General features: G+C 40.5%; 1 protein-coding gene across 1 annotated transcript in view; it reads right to left on the reverse strand.

Moving 5' to 3' along the window:
- The window catches only part of LHFPL4 (LHFPL tetraspan subfamily member 4), a gene marked incomplete at both ends in the record, with an annotated part of 75,074 nt that overhangs the window by 66,129 nt on the left and 678 nt on the right, over positions 1–8,267 (reverse strand). The window lies entirely within an intron of this gene.

An 8,267-nucleotide genomic window follows, 5' to 3' on the forward strand; every position in this document is an offset into this window, starting at 1 on the left:
GAAACTGTACACAGTATGTATGCCCTTAGTCTAATCTTTACTTTGCTTTCTCATTCTCTCGTGGCTTCCTCTGTCCTAATCTTCTATTGCATCTCTGTGCTCGTCCTCTCTAAGGCCTCAGGATTAAAGATGACAAGAACCGTCCGCAGAGGAAGAGAACCTATACAGAAGGGCAAGAGGATCTTTCAAAAAGAAAAATGCGCCCTCTTCCAAAACGCGAGTTTTCCATCTACTCATTTGGAGAGGACTCTGGGTTTTTGGAATGAGTTCGGGATGCTCTTCACTACCTGTGGATTTCCCTACTGCTTTCCTTCTGGAAGCAGTTACGATAACCGATTAAGTCAGACCAACCAGCGTGGGGAAGGAAAATCTCCAGTTCAGACTGACTGGTGTTTTGGAAAGGGGGGGATGGTTGGTTTTTGTTCTGTTTTGTTTTGTGTTTTTTTTAAAAAAAAAACATTTGGAATCCAGGAGTTTTTCCCCTCTTAATTAGATTCTACTTCCTTTGGTGGGGGGTAGGAGAGACCCCATTGTCTGAAGCCAGATTTTCCTAGGCAGCACTAATTAGAGCCTTCTCTGATTTGTGAGCCACTAATTAGACATCAAAGATTTAAAGTGTTTTCAAACAGAGACAGGTTTGAAATTGCAATTTTGCCTGGAATCCCTTTTCTAGGCAGTAATGTGCAATGACCTTAAGCCCAGCTCATTCTCGGAATGCTTCAGTGAGCAATTTAGAATACAGTTCTTTAATTTGGATTGTTGTTATGTGGTTATATTAGCTATGTTTTTTTTCTGAACTGATTATCTGTAAATGTAAGTGGAAATATTTTAGTTATGTCTGCTTAAATGTTTTGGGTGAAAATATGGATGTCTAAACAGTTTGTATTTTCCATGAAATCATGTCTGTATGTGTGTTTTTGTGTGTATGTTTCTGTGTGTGTGGTGTCTGTTTCTATGTGTGAACTTTTGTTTGTTTACAGTGTTTCAGTCTCCCGGCCTTTAATCATCTTAGAAGAGCAACTAAGATGATTAAAGGCCTGGAGACTAAAACATATGAAGAAGGGTTGCAGGAGTTGGGTTTGGCTAGTCTAGAGAAAATAAGGTCTAGGGAGGACATGATAGCAGCGTTCCAGTATTTGAGAGGCTACTGCAAAGAGGAGGGGGTCAATTTATTTACCAAAGCACCTGTAGGCAGGACAAGAAATAATGGATGGAAACTAATCAAGGAGAGAAGCAATCTGGAACTCAGAAGAAACTTCCTAACAGTGAGGACAATTAAGCAGTGGAACAGCTTGCCCCCCAGAAATCGTGGGTGCTCCATCACTGGAGGTTTTTAAGAAGAGACTGGACAGTCACTTGTCTGAAATGGTATAGGTTCTCCTGCTTGAGCAGGGGGTTGGAGTAGAACAGACATGTCAAACACAAGGCCCGGGGGCCGGATCCGGCCCGCAAAGTGGTTTCATGTGGCCTGCGAAGTCATCCTGGAAACAGTGAGGGAACGGCCCCCACTCCCTTGGTCCTGGCCCAGAGACCCTCCTTCTGCCAGAGACCCTCAGATCTGTCCCACTCCTGCCCAGGCCCCAATAGGCACCCTTGATGCGAACGATGTAGAGCTGGTCACGCCCACCCAGTAGGCCATACGCACTCTAGCCACACCCACCCAGTAGGCCACGCCCACCCAGGCCACACCCACCTGGCCCCCTGAGGGCAACCACAATGCTGATGCGGCCCTCAATGAAATGGAGTTTGACAACCCTGGACTAGAAGACCTCCAAAGTCCCATCCAGCTCTATGCTAATTGAGTGTTTACTTTGCTTTTGCTCTCTTTCTCTCACTTTCTCTTTTTTCTTTTTAAAGTTGCTGGAAGCAGCCTTTTTTTTTTCTCTCGTCTAGCTTTGTGAATTCCACAGACGGAGAACTTGTGTCCTACTTTACCTTGAAGAATTGCTCTTTGTGCTTCTGCTACTTATGCTGCTCACATGGACATCTGGGGGACCCAAAGGATGATATAACACTCCCTTTTTACCCTATACCCTGTCCTCACATTATCTGAATGAAAAACATTCTGGATTCTGCAAAACTACACTAACCTAGCTCAGAACGACAATAGCACCCATCACGGATGAATTAGTTCTTTTGACTGGGCACTTTTGGAGAAAAACAAGTAGTGGCAGGTTAAGAGTCCTCTAATACTTAGAATTTAAATTGTGTTGCTCTCCTAAATTAATTTTAAATTAACCTAAAGGGGCAGAAAATTGGATGTCCTTTTTCAGAATAGATATTCATTGCCACTTTAAACGGAGAAACTATTTCATTTTTTCTTTCCTGTATTTTTATTTTTAACTTTGAGGACATTTGAAAAGTTTGGGGAAGACTGAGTGTTGGATACAGAAAATAAAAGGAAAAGGAAGATAATTTGGCTTCCATTGCCCTCCTCAGTAAAATATCATTCCAGTCTTAATCTAAACTGTTCCCAAACATTTGCTTTGTGCTGCCATCTTCACTAACATCTTAGCCTATTGAGACCATATCACTCTGTATGTATATGATACCGAGACAAAGCCGATCTCAACTAATTAATGTTCAAAATGTTGCATGATTCTATGGTTAACTTGCAAACCATTTAAATAAGGAACTTTATCTGACCAGGAGAAACTTTTGTGAATCAGCTAAGGGAGATAATATGGCAAATTATTTGGGTGAGTTAGCTTCTACAGTAGAATCATGGGTTCAATATGACACATTATTTCTTTTTTAAAAAAACTTGTCCATATTTTTTAACCAAGACAAACTTCTGCCTTCAGTAAATATTTTGAAAATGTCATCTCTTTGGCAACTATTTTATTCATTAACTATACAGTTGGTAGGCTAAAAAAGCCTTTACTTTATACCGTTTGGTGTGCCACCATTTTGCTTTTAGTGGTTCTACAACCTCTTTCTTTGCTACATTCTAATGTAGGGGTCTTCAAACTTGGCCCTTTTATGACTTGTGGACTTCAACTCCCAGAATTCCTCAGCTTGCGGGCCTGGCTGAGGAATTCTGGGAGTTGAAGTCCACAAGTCATAAAAGGGCCAAGTTTGAAGACCCCTGTTCTAATGTTTTGCCCCTCTAAGACTTTGGCAGCTGAAATCAATAGTTTTCATTGCAATGTTTTACTCTGGACTGCCAATTACAGTGAATGGACAGAACGCTGCTCGTTTGTGGGGGGAAATATATTGGAAAATCTGGCAAAAAAACATAAGGACGACATAGGCAATCTAACATGTTAGGAGCAACTCTAGTAGCATTCCTAATCTGGAAATCTTCTATGTTCAAATTCTAGCCGCATCTTCTTCTGGTATACTGGGGTAATAAGAAAAGCAGTACGATGGGCTTCCGGTGGCTCCGTGGCGCCGGAGACAGCCTTCCCGGGCTGCCCGCAGCTCAGCTGTGTGATTTTTCGCCCGAAACAGCGCCGATCAGCTGTTCGGGCGAATTTGAAGCCCCCTCCTCGGGAGAAGAGGAGGGGGTGAGCCCCCAGGTGGGGGTTGAGTTCTCCGGGGCCGCCTGAGCTTGGAGCTTGGGCGGCTGAAGGATTGAACTCCCCCGTAGCCTGGGCTGCTCCCAGCTGGCTAGCGTCTCTGCTCCGGACTTTATGGAGCAGAGCCAGGCGTCTGCGACCATCCCTGCTTGAAGGAGAGACTATGAAAGGAAAAGAGCAGGCAGAGCAGTACAAGAGGGAAAGATGAAGAGATGAAGAAGATTATTTTATTTTACTCTCAAGCTTGATGGACTCTGCTTAAAACTTAAAGTGAAAGTGCGTCACAATTGTAAGTAAAAGATGGCGGCTAAACCTCCCCCTAGAACTTTTCGGAGTGCTGGAAATTCTCCGGTGCAACAACAATCATTACTGCAGGCGTTGCATTCTCCTGATGTATTGACTTCGAAGGATCTTGAAAGACATACCCAGTTAATTCTGGAGTCAATGGGTGCTAAATTTGCACAGATGGAGGAGAAATTGGAGAAATTGGAGCAGAGAATGGAAGAAAGGATGGAACAGAAACTTAGAGAGATGAAGGCAGACATTTTGTCCTCAGTGCATAAAGTTGCTAAATGTGTGGAGGTGCTGGATGACCAAGTGCAAGACTTGACTCAAAAGAATGCTATATTAGAAGCAAAAGTTTTGGAAATTGAAGATTTAAAAGACAAAATGGATAGTGAACAGAGTCTGGCCCAATTTTACCAGATGCAGTTTGCTGTGAGAATTAGAGGCCTAAAAGAGAATATTAAGGAAGATTTAAAGCAGCTGGTTTCTGAGGCTTTTGAGGGGGTATTGAATCATCCAGCATCTGAAATAAAACAAGGTATGGACAAAGTGTTTCGTGTGAATTCGTGGATTGCTAAACAGAGAAAGTTGCCTAGAGATGTGGTGGTTTATTTTGTAAAAAGGGAAGTTAGAGATGAAGTTATACAAGCTGCCTATGATACCAAAGTTGTGATTGCTGGTCAAGAAGTTTTGGTTCTAAAAGAAATTCCTCCAAAGATTTTAAAGAGAAGGAAGGATTTTATTTTTCTTGTGCAAGAGCTCAAGCAAAGGGATATAAGGTTCAGATGGGAGATCCCAGCTGGGCTGAGCTTCATGTATGATGGCAAAAGGTACTGTTTGGGTAATGTGAAGCAAGCGCATGACTTTTACAACAATGTTTTAAATGTAACCCCATCAACACTTCTGGAAGCTGCAGAGGGATCTGGAGAAGGAGAACATCAAGAGGATGAAGATGGACTGATAGACGAGAAGGGTACAGGAGGAGTTCAAGCTGCAACTCTTTTGGATGATATTAGAGAACAGAGGGTGACGCGTGCTGCCTTAAAACGCTCAAAAAAGACAAAAAAATAAGACCAGCAGAAATCTATGGAACTTCCACAATATACTTATAGACAAGTGGTAGTTGTGTTTTTAAAAGTTTTGGGATGATATGTATGGTAACAGAATCTTTAATTTGGAATTAATGGACAATTTATTACAGAGGAAGAGGAAGAAAGTTTTGTGGGTTAATGCGGCTTAATTTGTGTAAGAACTATCTATTATAGTCTATTTTGGCTAGAGAGGTTAATAGGGATAGGTGTTTGTGATGTGTAAATGAGAATATGTTTAGGTAATAGGGAAATGTGGAAGAACATAGATGGGAATGATGCTAGTTTTCTTTTATTTTAGTTTTTTATATATATTTAGTATTGTTAAGGATTGGTTTACTTTATATAAGCTAGAGAGTGATGGATTTTAGAGTTTATAATTGTTAGTATATGATTGTTTATGATTGCTTTTTAGATATATACCTTGTATTTTGCTCTGGGAAGTCGGGGGGGGGGGAGGGGGGGAGGAGGGGAAGTAGAGGGGGGGAGGCAGGGGAGGGAGGAGGGAGAGGGGGAGGGGGGGAGATAGGGGGGAGGTAGGGAGGGGAGGAGGGAGGGGGAAGGGGGGTTTTTTAAAGGAAAATTGTATTTTTTAAAACTTTTCAATAAAAAAAAAAAAAAAGAAAAGCAGTACGATGTAAAAAAAAAACTAATGTAGACTATCCTCTTAGGACTACAAAATCCTCAGATTGTCTTTTTATTGAACAAGAAATTGCAGTAAGGCATTTCTGCCACATGTACAGTAGCAATACAATTTAAAATTCTGAGTGGGGGCCATTGTATTATTTTATGACATTTCCATAATCTGAGAGTCCTCCAGCTACAAAGACCTGGACTTTTGGGATTCTCAACAACAGCCATGCTAGCTGTAGAATTCTGGAAATTGAAGTCCTCATACCTGGAAGGCATCAAATTTGGGGAAGGCTGTGCTATCTGCCCTCTCTTTGTGGAAGCAATTCAGTTCTTTGAGCTTCTACTCAATTATATCTGTCACAGAAGGAAGGTGTTGCATGTTCACATCTGCAAGTTCAATCATAGCTATGCATGTTCCTCAAAAGCTCTAGCACTAGCATCTAAGTGTGGTTTTGCCAGGAGCGAGGAATCTGTTCCCCTCAAAATGTTGCTGAATTATGATCAGCCATGATAGCCAGTGGTTAAGAAATTCTGAGAATTACAAGTCAGTAACATTTGGAGGACTATAACTTCTCTATTTGTCAGGCCCCAAGAGCCTGACAAATAGAGTTATTTCCAGTTTCCTTTATTGTTCCTCACCTAGAGATGGAAATATTGTCGAACTAAAGCATCACTTGAAAGATACTCTGGGAACTACTACGGAGGAGCCATCTTAACTTTCGTTCTCCTAACTAAACTATCTCAAACTTCACTGTCTCTTGGTCCTTTTGAATGCAGCCCCTCCCTCCGAGGAATCCAGACTACATTCCACCACAGCACCTGTGGCCCCATTTAGTTCTCTGGCTTTACATCATATGTGCCATTAGGTTTTTCCTAGCATTATAGCAGTCTTTCACAACTTGATGCTCTTCGAATGTAGTAGACTTCAACTCCTAGAATCTTAGCCAGCATCTTGAAGACATCAAATCAGAGAAAATCAGCTTGGAAGAACTGCAAACTAGCATTATTAGTCCCTGCATCTTTCCATCACTTAAAAATAGCCTGTACGAAGAGAGGTTCTAGTCATCATGGCCTCTTTCCCAGACTTAAATGAAGCTTAGTTCAGACCTCAGAAAGCCTTTTTATTGATCCATTAGTTCTTTTTGATAGTCTGCTTTCTGCTGATCAGACATTAACTCACCACTTTATGCCTCTATGCTGAGCTTGGCAGCTTACTTCATTTGGGATTCAAGTCTTTCTTCCTTAAGCAGGTCCAGCAGTTGGATTTGAGCCCACTGCATAAAATGCCTTTATAATGAGGAGGTATACTTTCCATCTTCATTTTATTTTAGAGATATTTTGTTAGTCCTTATTTTCATCATATAGCTGCTATATGATGTTCTCAGACAACAGTTTTATTCTAACACTGAATGCATCTTTATACCATAACTTTTGTCTGCCTTACTTGCTTTAAAGTTGAAAATCTAAATCCATGTCCTTTATTATTTTTCTACCTTCCATACTTTTCCTGGGCATTCACATTCCTCAGTAGAGTTCACACAATATGCTTAATGTGACAATACCATTACCTGCATTCGCACAGTAAGTTGAACTATAAAGAAACGTATTGGGCTTGCATAACACACTATGCCACAGACAACCAACCAAGGTTAAAGCTAACCAAGATTAGTCTCATGTGCGGGGGAACCTTTACCTTTATATTAAATTAGGGTTTAATTTGTTTTCAATACCTGTATTTGTGCATTCTGTTATTTATGTCACTGTTCACCGCCCTGAGTCCTTAGGGAGAAGGGCGGTATACAAATAAAATAAAATAAATAAATAAAATAAATCTTGTATAAATGAAGGTGTTGGGTCTTTAAGTGTTCAAGCATATGTCATTCTTTCCTCCCTTGGGCTTTCAGTACCATGGACAGAAGCCCAGAAACGACCAATCTATCAGATCCTGTACCTGACTCTCTTTAACAAGGATTTGGCCTTTTAACTTTTTAAAAATCAGTTTTTTTTAATCTAGTTAAAACTAATGGTGATGAGGTTTTATTTTTTATTTATGTTAAACTTTTAGTTGAATAAGTAAATACAATTTATTTACTATTCAAGATAAAAACTGTTTCTGGCAATTTATTTGCAAAAAGATTTGGATATATCAGGGTTTCATTTGTCAATAAACTAATCCCAGATGAAATTACACCAATATCAAAAAAATACTTTGTTGGGGGGTCACACACAAACCATTCATAAGTTGCACACAAACACACACACAAACCTAAAACACACATCTCTATGACTCTTAGAACTGTCACAAATATTACACAGACTAAACTAAACAAGTCTATTCCAACAGATTACGGACATCTGGAGCTGTCACTCACTTGACTTAACAGAGCAATAATTTTATAGGCTCAGAAGAGCTTGACTCCCTCCCTGATGTTTTGAACCTCAGTTCCCCAAATCCCTTGCCACTGATCATGTTGGATGGCTTGATGGTAAATGAAGTGCAACTTATCTTTGGGAGAATGAAATTGTCTACCAGTAGCCTACAGAACCTCATTCATAGTTTATGTTTATTTTAAAGGGCCTTCTCAAGTCTTCCACATATGGTGGAGAGAGATTGTACAAGAGTTTATGGTATCTATTCCACTACCAAGCACCCTACTTTGAAAATATAATGTATGGGCCTTCCCTTCTGTCCCCAGTTCAGCCAAATAGTTATTCATTGAGGGTCTTCCACCTTTAAAAA

This window comes from Vipera ursinii, assembly GCF_947247035.1.
Source record: "Vipera ursinii genome assembly, chromosome: 2".
Lineage (NCBI taxonomy): Eukaryota > Metazoa > Chordata > Lepidosauria > Squamata > Viperidae > Vipera > Vipera ursinii.